This window comes from Vicugna pacos, chromosome 7 (assembly GCF_048564905.1).
Source record: "Vicugna pacos chromosome 7, VicPac4, whole genome shotgun sequence".
NCBI lineage: Eukaryota > Metazoa > Chordata > Mammalia > Artiodactyla > Camelidae > Vicugna > Vicugna pacos.
Window position 1 is genome coordinate 28,324,052 of NC_132993.1, and position 19,502 is coordinate 28,343,553.

The 19,502-nt window shown below is 35.1% G+C and overlaps 1 long non-coding RNA gene across 1 annotated transcript in view; it reads left to right on the top strand.

Annotated features, from left to right (window-relative positions):
* The window catches only part of LOC116278764 (uncharacterized), a 136,011-nt gene that overhangs the window by 103,067 nt on the left and 13,442 nt on the right, over positions 1-19,502 (top strand). The window contains exon 5 of the long non-coding RNA XR_012074318.1: positions 16,962-17,056. This is a non-coding gene — a long non-coding RNA (uncharacterized lncRNA). The remainder of the gene's footprint in view (positions 1-16,961; positions 17,057-19,502) is intronic.

Genomic DNA, 19,502 nt, shown 5'->3' on the forward strand with positions numbered 1-19,502 from the left:
TGCTCTTTGAGAAGACATGGTCTTCAGTGTACTCCCTCGTGTTATAGACACCTCACATCACAACCTGGAATTGCTGAGCAAGGCAGCAGATAACACTCCTGAACCAGTTGGTAGACGTGAACCCATGAAAATGTTTTAGAGGACGTGCTCACAGCTATCTACTGACCTTTTGGAAACAGCCTGATGTCTCTGTGTTTTATGAATAACAATTATATTAGAAGCTGCTTCTTCAATGTCTGGACATGTTGTGATGCAGTGTCACTAAATCAAGGATTTTATTAGAACTTTATAAACATCAGAATTAACATATTCAAGATATACATTTTTTATATTTCTTTATTGTAAGAACTCTCTAAAAAGCAAACCAGGAAACTGTCATTTAAGAAATCAACAAAATTGTAGTACTGAATTAGATGCTAGACTGCAATTGAGCAATGACCTGAAATTTAAAATTCTAAATAATGGCTGACCTTATAGTTTCACAAGGCATCAAATGTTTTTATCTAGGCTGAAACACAAATAGTGAAAGATAGCCTTATGACGTATTTTTTGTTTACAAACACTGAGTAACCCAGCACACCACCAGTCAGGGTCCCTTATGGTCCTTCACTTAGGATAAAATAAAAAGCTCTGTGCCTATTGTGACTACAAATACCAGGAAGCACAGGCATTGGAAACAAACTTTTCATTTTATTCTAAAGTTACTGGGGAAAAGCCACATTCAATTATTTATTAAGAATATTTAAAAGCAAATTTATAAATTATAGTAGCATAATATTGTAAGATCCCAAAGAAATAAAAGCAGTAATATTCACCACATAGGAATAAGAAAAATTAAGGCAACCTATGGAAAGGGAGAAAATATTTGCAAACCACATATCTGATGAGGGGCTAATATACAAAATATATAAGGAATTCATGCAATTCAGCAGCAAAAATCCAAATAATCCAATTACAAAATGGACAAAGTGCCTACCTAAGTAGACATTTTTCCAAATAAGACATACAAATAGTCAATGGGTCCATGAAATGGTGCTTAAGATCTCTAATCATCAGGGAAACGCAAATCAAAACCATAATGAGATATCATCTCACACCTACTAGAATGGCTATTATCAAAAAGACAAGATCAGTGTTGGCAAGGGTTGTGGAGAAAAGGGAACCCTTGTGCACTGTTAGTAAAAATGTAAATTGGTACAGCCATTATGGGAAACAGTATGGAATTTCTTCAAAAAATTAAAGAAAGAACTTCTGTATGATCCAGCAATCCTACTTCTGGGTATATACCCAAATAAAATGGAAGATATATTTGCACTCTCATGTTCATTGCAGTATTATTCACAATAGGTAAGACATGGAAATAACGTAATGTTTGTCAACAAATGAATGAATAAAGAAAATGAGATGTTTATCTATCTATCTATCTATCTATCTATAGATATAGGCAGATAGATGGGTAGTAATGTGTATTTTTACATATATATGAAATATTATTCAGCAATAAAAAAGGAAATCTTGCTATTTGTGAAAACAAGGATGAAACTGGAGGACATTATGCTAAAGAAGATAAGCTAGACACAGAAAGACAAATACTGTAGGATTTCACTCATATGTAGAATCTAAAAACCCTAACTCATAGAAGTAGGATGTAGAAGGTTAGTTGCCAGTGGCTTGGGCATGGTAGAAGTGGGAGATGTTGGTCAAAGGGGACACACTTTCAGCTATAAAGGAATAATTCTGAGAACATAATATACAGCTTGGTGATTATAATTAATGATACTGTATTGTGTACTTGAAAACTATTAAGAGAATAGATAGATCTTCAGTGTTCTGACCATGGGGAGGGAAAAAAAGATAACTATTTGAGGTGATGGTTGTGTTAATTAACTCGATTGTGGTAATAGGGTCACAGTATATATATATATTAAATCATCACATTGGACACCTTAAAAATCATGTTGCACAATTTTAAAATAAGTTAGATAAGATTTATGATATTTGCTATATATCTAATTATGTAGGATTAATTATAATAATAACTAAAAATGAAGTTATAAAAGAGGAAAAAACTGAATAGCAGCACTGAGTATTTGGTATAATTCTAAATGAAAAATAAATTGTATAAAAGCGTAATTTTGTAACCACATTGAAATTGCATATGCATATTGGTAAGGAGATACAGAAAAAGAAAGCAATTCATTTGGGGTGGTAGTATGATTATAGGTGAATTTATTTTTCATTTTGTTTTTTATTAATACTAGTAATTTTACAACAACAGAAAAATTTGCCCAGGCAGATTTTTTGGGGGTACTGTGACATACACAGTTTCCCTTCTGCAAGTTTCAAGGCTTTCCATTGCTTTTGTCATAACAAAATTTCTTCCCTGTATACTCCTAACCACACTTCCTGATTACTAGATAAATCTGCTTGCAAGATGATAAAACCCCAAAGCTTTCAATTCTTTCATTATATACATACTTAGCCATTTTTAAAGCAGCTCAGAGACACTTCCTGTAGAAAGTCTTCTCTGCTAACTCAGCCTAAATTTCCATCATATTCTATCAAACTATTTTTACTCTGATGAGGAGGGTCAGTCTGTTGCTCAGATCTCAGGTCTACTCTGTCCACTGAAGTACTGCCAAAAAAGATCCACAGGGACTTTTTATTTGATAAGAAAAAAATTAGGGTTAGAGATCCAGTGCTTCTCCTTTAAATCAAAATAATAGAACTAATCTCTATTTTGTGTTAATTTTCTTTACATTTCCTGACTTTAATACAAATAAAATTACATTGGCACATTATTATCTTGCACAAATGGGCTGAATTTACTTATAGAAATGACATTTTTTAAGCATTAGCAAAGCAAAGTCTTAGATTATCTTTATTTTCAGTGGCAATGGAGCTCTGAATCTTGTTCTAGCTCATATTGCACTTGAATTTGTTTTTGACAGGACATAGAGAAAGAGAAGGAAAGGATGTTCTTTTCCTTGAGTTGTCCCTGGACATTGAATATTAATCATTTATTATCTAGGAAATCTATATCCTCTGCATATAGCCTGTTTTCACTCTACCCTTTCATGTGTGTATTTCCCATTCTTTTCCAAATGTGATCTTGTTGAGGAATAGGATTACAGCTTGCCAAAACTATAAATGGTATCTGATCATCTGGTGTCCAGACTAGAATTAAAAAAAAAAAAAATACTAAGTGCTTTAATGAACTGATCTCTAGGGCAGTTGCTGAGAATTAAAAAACTCTACCCACAAATTTCTTAAAACCTAGTAAGGGGAAGACAGACTAGGAAATGGACAATAACAATAAACTCAATCTTGGCAGGGGCCTTAATTTGCATGATACAATTATAATGAAAAATTTTCATCCTTTGATTTAGGAGGTTTTGTTGTTGTTGTTTTGGTTTTAATTTGGCTTGGTTTGGTTTTTGGTACCTATTTGGAAATACAAGATTCTCCTGCAAACATCAGCTATCCTTAAATGAAAATAATCTCTCATTGGCAGTCTACGTGCAGAAACCAAGTGCAGCATGGTAACCTCAATATCAGTAATCAATAGTACCATATGTAGAATATAAATACCATTTAAAAATATATATATAATACATTAAGTATCTGAACTGGCCGTAGCCACCCAGGGTTTAAGGATCTGTCATCATTTAATACTAGCAGAATAATAATAGGAAGAAAAACATGCCAAATGAAATTTCTTCTGTAAGGGCTTTAATTCGTGGGATAGTGAAAACTTCATAAATTGTAAAAATTCTTATGGAAAAATTTTAATTATAAATAACATATTTATAAATAAAAATATGTATAAATAAGAAGTGTCTGAAAATAACCTAAGGCATTAAAATCAAGGCTGCTACTTTATCAATATGTAAAATACTAGACAATCACATCCTACATCTATACCATTAATGGAGTGAAGACTGATTTTTAGAAGGTCATTTATCATCTTCTCAGTAAGTGCCTGCAATTTCTTCCTTACTCGATTTTTCAAATTAATTTTCCTTCCTTCCTTCCTCCCTCTCTCCCTCCTCCTTTCTTCTTCCCTTCCCTGTGCCTCCTTCCTTCTTTCCTTCCTTCCTTCCTTCCTTCCTTATATGCAAAAAGCTTATTATTGATACCTTGCCTTAACTTTACACTATATGCTCAGTGATTTTATTCAACGCATGTGTGCCCTCACTTGAAATAAATCCCTTTGGCCCAGAATATTCAGTAATCAAGAATTTGCTATGTATCCTGTTCTCATAAAACCATTATGGGTTAAGTCTATTCTAGATACAATGAAAACAACAACCATGTTCAGAAGTTTTAGGAGCATGCCAAGTATCTATAGTGATTGCAGTTTTTTCCCAAATAAAATTTATCTCACATAACAGCTTAATGACAATGCTCATTAAAAGTGTCTTTCTTTTTTTATCATAAGTAATGCACACATAATAGAAATATATCTCACAAATAGCCACTCCTATGTGGCTCAGCATTCTAAGGCATCTGTAACATTATTAAACATGCCATTTAATGATAGGCATCTCAATGATTATTATTTCAGATGAATTTAATTAAGCACTCATTTGTTCTTTAATTAGAGACCTCAGCCTCTCTTCTGGTATATGTATTGTACCAGAATACCACCTTATTGTATATTTTACAGGCCAAATGAGTAGAACAATCAAGAGAGTTAAAGTTTTTTATATAGCTTGACTGTATTACTCCAACTATTCATTTTGCATGTTTTGAATTATACAACAAGCCTTTAATAAAATCTAGAAAGCTGAGGTAGATTGGATGTATCTGTTTATCTCCATAGTTGTCCTGGTGAGCAGGGTTTTAGGTTGATGCTTATTGGATGACTGACATGTTACATATCAATATCTTACCATACGAGGAAGACTGAAGATTAATTTAAATGACATTTTTATTCCAGCTTTATTGAAATATAATTGTCCCTAACATTGTGTAAGTTTAAGGTGTGCTACATAATGATGTAATATATGAAATACTGTGAAATGATCACCAGAATAAGGTTAGTTAACACATCCATCATCTCACATAGTCACAATTTTTTTTATGGTGAGAATTTTTTAAATCTACTTTAACCATCTTTCAATATACAATACAGTATCCCTAACTATAGTCACCATGCTGTACATTACACCCGCAGAAATTACTCAACTTGAAACTAGCAGTTTGTACCCTTTGCCCACCTTCACACATTTTCCCCCACCTCAACACTCCACCACTAGCAACCACCAATATGTTCTCTGTTTCTATGAGTCTGACTATTTTAGACTTCACATGTAAGTGAAGTCATACAGTATTTGTCTTTCTCTGATTTATTTCACATAGCATAACACCTTTAAGGTTCAGATGTTATTCCAAATGGCAGGATGTCTTTCTTTGTGGCCAAATAATATTCCGTTATATAGATACACATTTTATTTATCCATTTATTCCTTGATGGACACAGGTTGTTTCTATGTCTTGGCTGTTGTAAATAATGCTGCAGTAAACAAGGAAATGCACATATCTCTTCAAGGTAGTGTTTTTATTTCCTTCAGATATATATACCCAGAAATGGAATTACTGGATCATATGGTAATTCTATTTTTAATTTTTTGAGAAATTTCCACACTTTTTCATAACAGCTGAACCAATTTACATTCCTACCAGCAGTGTACAAGACTTCCCTTTTCTCCATACCCTTGACAACATTTGTTATCTCTCATCATTTTGGAAATAGCCATGCTAATAAGATGTAAGATGATATCTCATGGTAGTTTTGATTTGCATTTCCCTGATGACTAGTGATGTTGAGCACCTTCTCATGTACCTGTTGGTCATTTGAATATCTTCTTTGGACGAATACGTATTCATATCCTTTGCCCATTTTTTTAAAAAAAAGTGGACTACTTGCCTTTTTGCTATTGATTTGTATGAGTTCCTTATAAATTTTGGATATTAATCCCTTATCAGATATATGGTTTACAAATATTTTCTCCCATTCTGTACATTGGCTTTTCATTTTATTTATAATTTCTTTTGCTGTACAGAAGCATGTTAGATTGATATAGTTAGTTCTACTGTTTTATTTTTGCTTTTGTTTCTTGTGCTTTGGTGGTCATATCCATAAAATCATTTCCAAGATTAATGTCAAGGAAGTTTTTCCATATTTTTTTTCTAGGAGTTTCATGGTTTGAGATCTTATGTTTAATCTTTAATTGATTCTGAGTTATTTTTTGTGAATGATGTTAGGTAGGGCTCTAGTTTCATTCTTTTGCATCTGATTTTCCCAGCACCATTTATTGAAGAGACCATCTTTTTCTCCATTGAGTTTTCTTGACTCCCTTGTCAAATATTAAGTTGACTATATATACTTGGGCTTATTTCTTGGCCAGACAGGGTCACCATCTGGGCTCTGTAGATGACAGAGCCACTGGCTGGGATCTAAGCTCCAGTGCCTCTGAAAGGAGGAATGCATCCTGCCAAGATCTGAGCACCAGTTGCTGTAAACCCCACTCAATCTCTGTTTCTGTCTGATCTCCGGTGGTCAAGTCCTGCGAATTTCCCCAGTGATCCCTGTGAGGTGAGATCTGATTGGGCCTCCTGGGAAGTGTCTCACAATGTTGGGGGAGCTGGATGTCTATCTTGGGCTCTTTTTTTTTCCCTCACTGGAGAAACCAAAGTCCCAGGGGTCCTTCTTGGTGCAACACTGTGTGGTCTGGGGGAGAGATGATGCAGTCAGAGCCACTCCTCTTACTGTTCTAATGCAGCCCTTTTTGGCCTCTGTGGTCCAGGGTGAGTGCTTCAGCCTCACCCTAGGTTCTGGGATTTTCCCAGTAGTGTCTTGTCTATGGATGGTTACTAGTTGGTTTTTTATGAGGAAGACTGAAGTTGGGAATGACCTATATCGCCATTTGATGATGTCACTCCTATGAAGACATTTTTGTAATAACAAATGATGTTTGAATACTTAAATTTACTTTAAGTTACAACAACATATTTAATAGCTCTCCAGTTTATAATGTGCATTCTTACTTGTGAGCTATCTTCAAAAGGAATTTCATACTTTCAATTCAGATACCTACACACAAATGTAAAACAAAAAAGTCAATTCTTAAAGCCAAAGAAAAATACAGCCTGACAATAGGTTCACTTTTTTAAGCTTACATTCTATTTCAAAACATTGCTTTTCAAAAGATCTCAGAAACTCTTTCATAATTTATCTGAACCACAAAAACATCCCACAGCCTTCCATTATATGGAGTAAGTATTTTGCCCCAGCTACTTGTACCACTGTATCTACTTCTTGAATCAAGTGCCCAATATGTTTAGTGAGAGGACAAAGGGAAGAAAATGCGGACAAACACTTTTAAAATAAAGATGGCATTCCATGGTGTTATAATGACACTACTTAGGATAATTTATAGCCTGCAAGGAATTTCCTTTTTGTTTTTCATCTTTACTCTTGTATCTTCTGATTCCCTAATTGCTTTTCTATATGAATCACATTAGAATTTTTTCTCTTTTGGACTTCATACAAAATAGAAGATGGATGGATAAATGGACTGGTAGACTAATGACTCAATGGATGGATAAATGGGTATGTTTACAGACATATACATATATATTTGTTGTCACTCTGTATTAAGTAAATATAATATTCACCTGCAAAGTGAATAAAATACATCCAAATATTTGCTACATACATTCATGAACAGCTATACAAATAATTAGTAAAATTCAGCTCTACAAATTAGATATAGAGAAAGTTCAATTAGCAGATTTTGAAAGAGGGTTTAGCAAATCCTGAAAATGGCCAAGTCATTTCTTTCTACTAATTAGGGGAGAAGTTTCCATTATTGGCTTTTGTGGACTGAAACAGCCTTTTTATCAGCAACCCAGAATGACAAGAGGTGCGTATTTATGGGCAAGCCTGCAGAGGATGTTTTAAAAGTGAAGAAGTGAAATTTCCTCTCCCATCTTGGGTACCAAAAATAAATGTGCCATTAGGCTGTTTGTTTTATAATTACAAATGTAAATCTGTGTTTAGTACTAACCACTAAAATGTGCATATTCTCATCTTAATTATCAAAATATTTAAAAATAGATTGCATTTTAATAGATTCAATCGGAGTTGGTTATTAAGTACAGTTAATTATGAGATTTATTCATCTAGAAAGAAATTTAATATAAAGATTACACCCTAAGGAGAAAACACTAGAACTAGATGATTTATTTTGGAAGCAAATAAAATGAACCCATATGATTAAAATCTAATTGCAACAATAACAAAACATCATTAATACTAGTCATTCATATTAACACAAATTTAAAAGAAAAGAACTATATAGATTTGAGCTTTGTTTTCAACACACAAATATCACTTAATTCAAACAAATAAATCCTGATTAAGAAATAGAAGGTTTTTTAAAATTTCCCAAGAAGGTCTAATGTTTTTTTTAAATTATAAATTAATTTTATTCCTCTAAGATATTAACTGTCAAATATGAGATAAGTAAGAAGAAAGCAACTGTATTATTTACTACTAAAGCTATTAACCAGACCTTCAGTCAGCAAAACTTTGCAATGTTATTTGCAACAGGATACTCTAAATTTTTTACTCTCTAAAATGTTTATTGGTATGTCAGAAACTTGATATAGAGAAATTGTTTAAAATTTGTGTTAAATATCCATGATAATTTAATTGGACAAATTGTGGCTATTTATAGCTATTTTAAAATTTATTGAAATTGTTTCTGTGTATATTTCATAAACAAAATTTACTTAAGACACATAAAGTTTACTAAATGAATATATGTGATTAACCAAAAATTCATGCATGAAGTAAAATATTTGGTGAATTAAATATACACAGCAATTACCCAAAAAATGTCCATTGACTCTTAGCCAGTATTCAAGATAGAATCTCTCTGAAATATAAATAAGCAAGAGGTCAAGAAAACAAAATTAATGAATTAGCTATCTGTTCTTTCTGCAATGCATATCAACTGTGATTTATATATGTAGATTACAAGGAAACTGAAAAAAATTTTAAGGAACATTTTATTATGTTGCTGCCATTCCAACTACAGTTATGGGAAAAGTTTAAAAAATAAGATGAGCTTACCTTCCTGTTAGTGTTGTTGAATTCAGGAGAAAGAGGTTGTTCACATTAACTTGAAATTTTTTTAAAAAAATCATACAGTTGGAAAGAACAATGAAATAAATAAATAAATAAATAAATAAATAAATAAATAAATAAATAAATAAATAAATAAATGTTTTTCTACAAATTTATGTAAGTAGCAAAAAGAGATTTAAATCAGGGTATGGAAGATTATGCCCAGTATGACTTTAGTACCCAGGAAAAGTGCAATGTTAGTATAGAGAATTGATCATAAACATGGTTTTCAGGGAGTAGGGACACCCATCACTCTGCTATAAAATAAAAACACTTCAGTGTTATCCTTATCCTCTGCCAAACATTGATCTCTTTTCCGTAACATTTTCTTTACAGGAACTTCATAAAAATACGTTCATACAGTATGGAGCCTTTTATGGTTGTCTTATTTCATTTCTATTAAGGCTTTGAGACTTATTTATGGTGTTGAATATATGGGGAGGGTGTTCCTTTATAGTGTTTATAGTATAGTTCCTTAGTAGTATTTCATTTTATGGATTTATCATATATTGTTTGTCTATTCACCAGTTGATGGATATTTAGGTTGTTTCCAGTTTCTGGGCTATTTTGATTAAAGACAATATAAATATTTGCATGTAGATTTTGTATGGACATGTGTTTTCATTGCTCTTACTTACCTATTGCTGTTTAACAAATTACCATAAACTCAGTTCCCTAACAGAACACAGATTTGTTATTTCGATGTTTCTGCATGTCAACAGTCTGGCACAATGGGATTTTCTGTCCAGAATTTCACCAGGCTACAATGAAGATATGGGCTTGCTGTGGCTGTAATCTCATCTGAGGTCAGGTGTTTTCTTCCAAGTTTGTTGGCTGTTGGCAGAATCCAGTACCTTGCGATTGTAGGACTGAAGACTCTGCTTACTTGTTGACTGTCAGTAAGGGATCTACCTTAGCTCCTAAAAGTCAACCACATCTCCCTGCCATGTGGTCCCCTCTACAATATGGCAATTTGCTTTTTCAAGGCAGCAAAAAAGTATTTCCTCTCATGTAGAATTTATCTGTCTTCAAGTCTTATATAACTTAATCATGGGAGTGACTATCCTATCACCTTTTTTATATAATGTAAACTAATCAGAGGAGTGAATATCCCATTATATTCATAGGTACTGCCCAAGTCAAGATGCAGCATTTTAACTAAAACAAAACTCTTACATGCATTTTTCTCCAAAAACAACAGATATCCATTGGCATTACAGTTTCATAATAAAAAGGATCAGAGACTCAGCAAGTCATCCTTCCCCAATTCTTCCTCAACAGCATTTAGGTATATACGTAGAAAATGAAACAATTTTTTGGACATATAATGCAAATTACAAGAAATAAAGTTTAAAAGCATTTTATTACTGGTAGAAAATAACAAAGGTAGACTACCTTTTACTTGGGAGATTCTTGGGGTGGGGAAATCTTGGGGATATCATTGAGAGAAATATATTCAAAATGGGCTTAGAGAGAAATAAGCTTTGTTCATCAAAAACAGACATAGTTTAAAAATAAAATGGTTGATTATCACTAACCTAGAGTCAACAGGTAAACTTTGTGATGTTCTAAGTAGGCCTCATGCTGCAAGTAACAAACAGAACAAAGTAACATTTAAGATAACACTTACTAGGAATGACTGCAGTTCTTTTTGGAGAGAGAAGCTATTGTAGTCTACCATACATTCAATCCCTACAATTCTTTTTCGGTTCCCAAGGATTCAGGAGTTTCCCTGGATTAAACAACAAAAACAAAACAAAACTAAAATGAGACTGGATTTTTCGTAAATTGGCATTAATTTTTAAGTGATGTATTTGTGGCACATATAAATTTTTTAAAACTTTAGTTATTTGTATTTTTCTAAAAAAAAAAAAGAAATCAGGATATATTCCCTGTAGATGTGGCACTTGGGGAGGTTAATTCAATATTGTTAGCGTGTGATCTAAGTGAATCAGAAAAAAAAAGAAAGAAAAAAAGTGGGACATATTTAACAAGGAAAATTCATAACTTTAGAATTGTGGAAGTGAAGGAATTTGTGGAAAAGATGGGGCACATCTTATTAATTTGTATTTTTTAACATCTCAGTAGCAGATTCAAAGTTATACTGTTTTGACCACTACCACTCAGAGGCTCTTGTCTAATTTTCAAAGCTGTAGGCATTCCCTAATTCCTAAGGATATGTCACATAATTATTTGCTTTACCCTGGGTTTACCTCAAGCCATAAAGCACTATAATATTTCGTACTTGCCTCTGTAAGTCAGATGTGCACTGAGGCATAGGTACTATTTGGACTGTATCTTTACTACTTGATTGAATCTAGTAGTCTCCCTACAAATCTCCAAACTTAGTTCTAGGTTGTATCTGTCTTTGCTCTTACGTCTGTCTTGCTCTAGAGTAAGATTTTCGTTCAGTTCCTAGCAAGGCAGATGTTAGCCTATTCACTGGTTTCCATAAAAAAGCTGGTCATAATAATCCATTTGGTAGTTTTGCTGAAGATTGGAAATCAGGTCACTTACTATAAAGCCCTCAGCCAACTCACAGTTTTCAGTCCCCCACTCTGCTTCCGTCCAAAGAGCCTGTGTCCTCCCTGTTATGTGTACGCTCTCCTGGGAAACACACCTCTCCTCTCTTCTCCACTCTCTTCCCCTTCTCCCTCCCCACCACCCAACACACGTGTGCGCGCGCGCGCGCGCGCACACACACACACACACACACACACACAAAGTGCTCACCCTCCTCTGCCTTCCTTCCTTCTCCATGCATTCCTCAGCTTTTCAGTGATTCCATCATATGAGATAAGTACCCATTTGCTAAAGTCAGAACTATATTCACAGATGAACATCTAATCTATTATTAAAGACCTCTGGGGGAGAATTTTTGATAGCCAGCTATACACTTTAAATGGTTTTTGCTATCAACTTTCCTCTCTTAATAAGTTACAATAAATGTTAATTCTGGTTTGTGACAGATGGTTCATCTCTACGAACCCACAATAATGATTCCAATGTTGTTTTAAAAAGTGCAAAAATAGGTACCACAAGAAATTCATCCAGACCTATGTTCCACAAAGTCTTTTCCAAACTGTTTTATAAGTATGTTTTCCTATTTGTGTGAAGCAAAAATAACTTTGCTCTTATAAATAAGACTCACTACAGGCTTCTCCACCAGAGAAGATTCTCTCTGCATGCAACTGGAATTGCTGAGTCTAATTCAGGACCAGTTTGTGATATTTTATTAAATAGCTACACACGTTGTACTCACTAAAATCAGCACATTCCTTTCAACTCTTTAAGTTGCTATTAAATGAAAAGAATAATCTTTAAGGTATTATTTAATTATCTTTTAAAAGAAGGCCTAATGTTTTCTACAGTGTGAATATCACTGGTTACCTCTGATTACTGTTGCAGCTCACCAATATCTCATTTGGTTTTCATCAGCTGCAACTCTTATATGGGTCATACGAGGAAATGTTGAATAAAGGGGCAGTATTTTACAAATAGCTAGAGATGGATTGGTTCTGTTCACTCAGCCTGTACCTTGCTAGAAGGAAATTAGGGACAGAGGGTGAAAAAGAAGGTGAAGTATTGGTCAAGGAAGTGAAAAAACTAATTTTTTAACCCTATAACATCAAGTCCTTAACCAGAAATTAACTTTATGTTGTATAAACTATGATTCTGTTTTGTTTTGTGTGGGATTTTATATGCTTATTTTCTCCGGGCAGAACTCTCAGCACAGTGGTACGCTGAGGAGTCCACATCCAGCTCATGAGCTAGCTCAGTGTTAGAGGCAGGCAGAGTGCAGTCCTCAGCATCAAGTCTGACTCCGTCATCATCTTTTACATGTGCTGTGCCCTTAGAATAAAGATAAAGGAACCAGGACTTTGGTATCTAACATTTTTTACTTAGTTTCACTAAATTTTTTTTGTTTGGCTTAACAGATATAGGCTTGGAATATCATATAGCAAAGCGTGTCAGCTCACCAATTATGTCATATACCCTCTTATACTTCCCAGTCTTTTTGCAGTTAGGTAGAGCCCCGTGACTGGTTTTGGCCTGTGGAGTTACACGGGTCTTTTCCAGAGCAAAGCACTTAATTACCAGTGAAAGGCCCTCTAAAGCCTGCTTTGCCTATTGGATGGATTCAGATATAATGTAGTGGGGTCTCTGCCAGCTGGAGTTCCTGAGTGACTGTGAATCCAAAGCCCTACCTAACCTCAGTCACTAATTTGCACTAGATATGTTTCATGAGCAAAGGAAAGATATTGTGGGTTAAGCCAATGAGAGTTTTAGGGTTAATTCACTACTTTGGCATATTGTAACAAAACAGCAAGAATAATGAAAGAAATGAAAGAACTACAAGAACAATTCAAATAGAAGGGAGTTGTTTCCCTACTTGCCCCTTCTCCATGGAAACAGTTTAGAAAGAACAACCAGTCTGACAGCATTATGTTTGCATAACATGTAACTACAATGTTGATGATTAAGATAAAAAATATCACCTATTAAAGACATTTACATACATACACAATTTCACACCTGCACATGTAAACATATATTTAAACATACCCTAAGTATTCTATATTCTGTGAAATTTAAGAGATAACAGTTGAAAATCAATATATATCATATTCTCAAGCCTCTTTCTTTGAATGAATAAAGTTCCTAGTTAGTTACTAAAGCCAGACTGTCCTCTTGAGGAGATCATGTTTAGGTGTCTATCTTCAACATCATTTGACAAATGTGATTAATTAAAAGATGTGTAGAACTGTTATTAAATTCAAAATACACACTTAAACAATCAGAGAAAACTTTCTAGATGGCCTTTTGGGAGTGTAACATAAATTCTCCATGAAAAAAAATTTGCTCTACCATCAGTCATCTATTCCTGACTATAACAAGTGCATACTTCCCCTTGTCTCAATTGTTCTATTAATAGTTTGCTGCCATGTCCCTAAATTCTCTTGGTAGATGTTATTTTTCAACATTGACATGATTTATGATTGGAAAAGGCAATTTATAATATTCTATAACCAGTGGATTAAAACACCTGTTACATTTTGGGGGATGCAAAGCTCCTAATTCATATGTCAGAGGAATAAATGGATGATGATGGGAACATAGAAATAATATATCTCAGAATACTAGTGCTCTAAAACAAAATCTTTGTACTGGTATACAATGTAAAAGATATAATACCACAGTTGGCTGGTGCAGAGAGTATCATCCAAAATGATCTGAGTCAAGAAAAATCAGACCTTTCCCCAGGATTTAAGAGATTTAGGATCCAGAAAGTTTAATCATCCCTTCCAGGTAGCTGTTGGAAGTCAAGTTTTCTACCTTGTGGAGAAAAGAAGTCTTCAAGTAAGATGAATAAAAACAAATGCAACAGGTATAAATTTTTAGCTGTGCAAGTTGAGTACATTCTAAAGATCTGCTGTACAATACTCTGTTGGAGATTGAAAACCTGCTTCCCCACAGAGGACTTTAAAAAACACATTAGCTGTTCATCTGTGAAAATAGTTCTGACTTTTGTAAATAGGTTAACAATCTGTCTTGTATATTTAAAATCTGTTAAGAGAGTAGATCTCATGTTAAGTCTTCTTCTCACAATAAAAATAAAAATTTAAAAAGCTAATGCAGCCAAAGAAACTGAGATGAATCACTGCGGAAACTTTTTTGAGTTCTTCATTCCATTATTAATGAGGCTCTATTCTTGGATTCCAGTATCCCTATGCAACTTATTTTAACCAGATCACCTACCCCCTAAGACTTAGCTAATAGACTTGAATCCTAATTGCACTATTTGTAGACATTTCAAAAAACTTCCCAAGATTTCTGTTAATTACCAGGGACTGGGGAGTAGGGGTGGAATGTAGAGGTGGCTTAGATCTTCATGGTCATCTTCAACTTCTGCTGAGTTAATTCTGTTAATTTTTTCTTGCTGATAATGTTCCTCTCTAATTTGTGTCAGTCCAGTCAGGGAATTTAGCTTCAATCCCTTTCTGTAATTCTTTAAAACAATTAAGCAAACTTCAAAACAACAAGAAAATATTCTGGCTCTCAAACAAGGAATTTGTGGGCATGACAGATTCTACTGAAGATCTGAAGAAGCCAGAACAGAACTTAGAATTTTAAAAATGGAAAAAAAAGTTTTTAGTATTAAACCTCTGACACACCCCATTCCAGGATTTCCCCTCCACCACTGGCCCTGTTAATCTACTTAAAATTTCAGGTTCTCCCCATCACACTGATCCTTTCTTCCTCTATCCCACCTCCCCCTTCTCAACTTTCCAGAGGAGCTCAAATTATCATCAGAGCACTGCTTTGAAAATCAACTCAAAGTCCAGATTTGCATAGTCAAATCTATTTAATGACTCAATGAAAAAAAATTATTTAATAGTATCTACCTTCCTTAGGTAGCAGTTGTTGTAAATAGCAATTTTCCCCATCATGCCTATAAAAAATTAGTCATTTTGTTTGTAGTAGGTCAACCTTAAGTATCCAGAGTGCATAATGCACTGCAAAGACCAATGTAGATTAGTTAAAAAAAAAAAAAAAACCTTATCCATACAACATTCAAGTGAAACTCTTTACTTTCATGTACTTTTGTTCTCCCGAGAGGGAAGGCCAATCTGGGTTAGTAAAATGACTCTTTTATACAGTACTTTTATTAAATATCTTTACCTTAAAATATATAGGGTACTTCCAGCCAGGTTAATACATGCTTGGAAACCAGGAGTCTTTGGGGACCTGCTTTAATTAACAAGTATAATAAATGTTGAAGTATAATAAATGTTCAAGTAGATATAAGTGACATAATTAAATTGTATGCTTCTAGAAGCGTTTAAAAGAGTGAGATTTTTCATAATATTATTCACTAACTACTCATTTAGTGGTTAAGTCTATTTTTCATAGAGAATAAAAAAGTAAAATTTAAACAGCCTTAAATTATCACATTACCTGAACTATAGTGGCCTAGACAGGAAAACATATATCCTAGGTGCCTAATTATCAGTATTTCTCTATGTGGATTTCCTCAAACAAGTAATATATTTCTAATTTGAACATTTCCAAAATCTCTCATATTTTTAAAAAATCCTCAGATTGCTGAATTAATATCTCCCATGAAAGATGTCTTAGCAGGATTCAATCCTTTGCACTGAAATCAAGAATTAAATATATGAAAAGGTAAAGAGCAGGTTAGAGCACATACTTCATATCAATAAGACAATGACTTAATAAGTACAATGAGCGCATTTCCCCTTGAGGCCCTTTCTCTTGGAGTGAAACGCTGCCAGCTACCTGCCATGTGTGACTACCTTTCCCTCAGCGAGATGAAGGACATCTCAAGCAAGGGCAATGTTTGAAGCTTCCAATTCCTGGATTTATTATTATAATCAGAAACAGATTAAAACATCAAAATAAAGAAGCAGGTATTTTATGAGCGCTGTGGCAGACATAACGATGTGGCCTGCAGATCCCTCTTCAAGAAGAGACTCACTGCTCAGCTGTGAGGAGCGTGGTTAGCTGATAACCTCCAGCTGTTAGCTCCTTCAAGGTCTGCCTTAGCTTTTAGTCCAAGGTCAAACTTTACATTGGCTCCCAGTCAAAGGCTGATTAAAGTTAAGTAAAGGGCTACACCCAATTAGCTTTCCTGCAACATAAATCTTTGCTCCAGAGCTCCCTACCAGGCTGGCAAAGAAGTTCTGAATTTTACATGGTAGACTGATTCCCTCTTTCTTACTCTCTTTTTCTTTTCTAGGTTTAACCCTGCGGCAAAATTTTTCTCTTAGCATCTGATGTCCAGATAACTCAATGGGAACAACCGGTACCAGGTGTGGACTGAGAAGTCACGCGGTAAGGTGGGGGTATGGGGGCTGTCACTCACTTCTCAGCTGTCAATGTAGATCACATCTGAGTGGCGGGTGAAGCACTGACAGCCTCTGGCACAAGGGATTATTCCAGTAGTTAAAACTTACATCTGTGGTCATCTGGGAGACTTTCTGCTGGAGGGCTATACTGTGAATAGTGTGAGGAGTCAGGCATTTGAACAGTGTAAGGGGGTTAATAAATATAAAATTAATGGAATGAAAGAATCTTCACTAAGTTCGTTGCTGCCCTAAAGGTGGATAATGAAAAGCTTAAAGAAATTAACAAATAAGTGAAAATTAAGTATTAGAGCAGGAGAGCTTCTTAGCTAAGCAGCAGCCCTCTCAAGCAGTGGGCAAGCAGAAAAGGATGACAGTCAAGACCAGTGTTCAACCGTCAGAGTTTCTAAGTTTCAAAGATGGTTGAATGTTTCATCGAGACATGGTTCTCACGCTGAAATCGGAGTCCTAGGTGGGTAACAAATTCTGCCACATGGTATAGGGACATCTAGGTGGATATCCCTGAAGATTTTGACCCCCCCCCACTGTTTTCTGAATTATAGAATAGTCCCACTTCTCTCCATTCAGAACTAGCACTCCACATGGAGAGAGAATACAGAGGTTTCTCCCACACGAAGCAGCAAATGCCCTCTCAGGATGTCTCCCACTGGCCATCAGATCTAAAATAAGTGTTAAGACTTCATGCAGTCAGGGAAGTGTTGGCCCTAATGAGGGAGACAATAAAATACACTCTGACAGAGCTATGATAGGGAGCAGGCAGGGGCCAAACGAGAACTTAGAGACCTGGATACAGCAGAAGCAGGGACTCAGTCAAGGGGCTGGACCATAATACTGGATAAGGAAGAGTTTATTAACTTGGAGACAGGATTTAACATTCTTTCAAAAAGCCAGGAGATGATGCAAATTTGTTGCTTGGATTTCTAGCAGAAGCCAGGAAAAAGTCACCCAGGGTGAGTGAGATTGAAATACTGGAATTGCTGTGGCAGATGGTAGAGGAAGGAAATAAAAGACTCAGGGATTTGGGTCTGCTGGAACAGTTATGTGAGGCCACAAGAGTCAAAAGAGGGCTATGTTCCTTGAGAAGGCCTAGAGAACACACTGTTTACCAAGACCATAAGAAATGTGCTGGTGTGAGCATCATTAGCATCATAAAATGTTCAGTGATAGCTCTTCTCTGTAGGCTAGAGCTGATGGTAGAGGCTATCACAGAAACTAGCTTGCTAATAGCAAAAGGGATGGTAAGGCCCTGATGCAATAAAAGCCAGGTGGTGTGACTTAACTGCCAGAAGCCAGGGGATTATAATTATTTTAATGAGCAGCAAAATCAGAGTGGCAGCCAGGAATGCCTGGCCAGTAGAGAATTATGGAGATGGTTAATAAAACATGGCATCCCCAGGGACAAAACAGGATGACGGTCATCAGGGTAATGCTTAATGCATATAATTAAAAATAAGAAAGAGACAGAACATAGAATAGTGGTTACCAGAGACTGGGGAGCAGGGAGAGAGGAACGGGGAGGTATTCTTTAATGGATACAGAGTTCCTGTTTGGGACGATAAAAAAGTTTGGGAAATGGGTATGGTGTTTGATGCACAGAAATGTGATTTTACTTAATGCCAATAAATTATACACTTCAAATGTTTAAACTAGTAAATTTTACCACAATAAAAAATGTGAGGGGCAAAAAGATGTGCAAGAATGGATGAGCAAAAGGCTGAGTAGTGCCCTGATAAAATGTCATGACCACTTGCCCACAGACTTGTGGCCATTTACTAAAGCAGTTATATGCCAGGGAAAGAGGAATACCCAGATATTTGAGCACATGGGATTCAAGATATCATCAATACCAGAAGACATAAAGTATCGTTCTGACCTCCATGTTAGAGTGGGAGTGTATGAGAGAAAAGTGATAAATGGAGTCCTGACCCAAGTCTGGCTTACATTGTATTAACAAAATCCACACACTCAACCAGTGGTAATTCTCCCTAATCCCCAAGTGGATTAACATACCTGGGAGTTAAAGAAACCCCAGCATTGGTTACTTGGTCTGTGGAGCCATCACAGTGGGGACATCCAAATGAAAGCCCCTGACATGACCTCCAAACCTCTGGGCAAGATAATAAATCAAAAATGGTTTCATATTCTTGGGTAGATTATGGAGATTAGTGCCACTTTTAAAAGCATTAATGATGCAGGAGTGGTGATTCTATCACATATCATTTAATTTGTCAATATGGCTCCCACAATAGCTAGATTGATCTTAGAGGGTGACTCTAGAGTGTCTCTAGGTCAACCAAATAGTATCCCAATCATAGGTGTTGTGTTAGATGTGCAGTTTTACTAGAATAAATTAATGTGGATTCAGATATATGGTATGCAGAAATTGATTTAGAAAATGGATTCTTTTCTATGCC